Source organism: Cucurbita pepo, chromosome 2, assembly GCF_057944985.1.
Source record: "Cucurbita pepo subsp. pepo isolate OVF chromosome 2, ASM5794498v1, whole genome shotgun sequence".
Taxonomy (NCBI): Eukaryota; Viridiplantae; Streptophyta; class Magnoliopsida; order Cucurbitales; family Cucurbitaceae; genus Cucurbita; species Cucurbita pepo.
The window spans coordinates 10,978,815-10,980,212 of NC_141799.1; the positions used below are offsets into that span (position 1 = coordinate 10,978,815).

Genomic DNA, 1,398 nt, shown 5'->3' on the forward strand with positions numbered 1-1,398 from the left:
GCTGGAATAGCTCAGTTGGTTAGAGCGTGTGGCTGTTAACCACAAGGTCGGATGTTCAAGCCCTCCTTCTAACGATATCTTTTTTTACTTTTTATGTTTTTAAACTCTCTAATTATTTTTTTCTCTCTTATCTTCTTTTTCTTGTTTGAATGCATAAACAACTGGCAATAAAGACTCTTTTCATAGATCTCAGTTACATGCAATCTGAAAGAGGAGAATTGAACTTGGCTTCCGTTACGTCATTAGTTGGGATTCTTTCTTCATCGACTCTATCAATGGCTTCATAGCTTCATAGGTAAGATGATTGAAACCTCTAATTTTTTTTTTTGTCATGTATGTGAATGAGTTAAGTTTGACTGATCGTCCATTGCACCCACATTGAGACTAAAGGAAGAGTTGCGAGATCCCATATTGATTGGGGAGGAGAACGAAACACCCTTTATCATGTGAAAACCTCTTCCTAACAGACGCGTTTTAAAAATCTTGAGAGGAAGCCCGAGAGAGAAAATCCTAAGAGGGCAATATATGCTAGGGACGGATCTAGGCTGTTACAGTTAATAAGTTGGTTCAAGGTGAAACCAATAAATAGCTAACCATTTAATTTGAGAGTTAAATGAATCATAATCACAGTCATGAATTGGATAAGCCTCGTCATAGTGAGCTTAATTGAACAACAAGTTGCTATATTAGATATACTAGACAATAAATTGGAAGGTTTATGTGACTAAGCTTTCTCACTCATTGCCATTGGAATACAATTATAGAAGGAAATACAAAAGACACAAAATAGGAAGATGAGCTAACATTTCATAATGACCCGTGTGACCAAACAACTCTCAAATGCTCCCTACCTCAATTCCAACCTACAAACACCTGAAAAAAAAGAAGGAAAATGGGTAAATATAAAAAAAACTCGATAAGCAATCTACTCGTAGGCTCTTATGGCATCCTCATCCTGGTAGGTATCCATGGATTTTTCTCCGGGCTCTAATAAGTTTAATCCTGGTCTCTACTGCTATTTGAGCATCTGAGGTGCTTCGAAGTTTTATGTGGTTCTCTAGTTACTCATGAACTTACTCTGGGTTCGAGGAAGTGGTCTCCTAATTCTGGTGTTGTGAGTTTACGGGGCGATAAATTTCATCTTTAGGGTAAAAAAAACTTTTATGTTCTTATATTTATATAGCTTGCTATGCTCTTGCAGTGAATGTCCAACGCCTTGGATTGAGGTGCTACTTCATAAAGTTTTGATTGGGCAGTAAGGTGTCTTCTAGTCTAAACCTCATTTATGGGAGGTTAGTTGGCAGACCATCCCACAGGACCATAAAGTCACCAGAGTCTGGGGGAAGCGACCCTTGTGTGCCGGCCAACTATTGGATTAACCTACATGATCCCATGCAC

The 1,398-nt window shown here is 38.4% G+C and overlaps 1 non-coding gene across 1 annotated transcript; it reads left to right on the forward strand.

The window, feature by feature from the left end:
* TRNAN-GUU (transfer RNA asparagine (anticodon GUU)) lies at nucleotides 1-74 on the forward strand. Its single transcript has one exon. It is a non-coding gene; the product is annotated as a tRNA-Asn (tRNA).
* The last annotated feature ends 1,324 nt before the right edge of the window (nucleotides 75-1,398 follow it).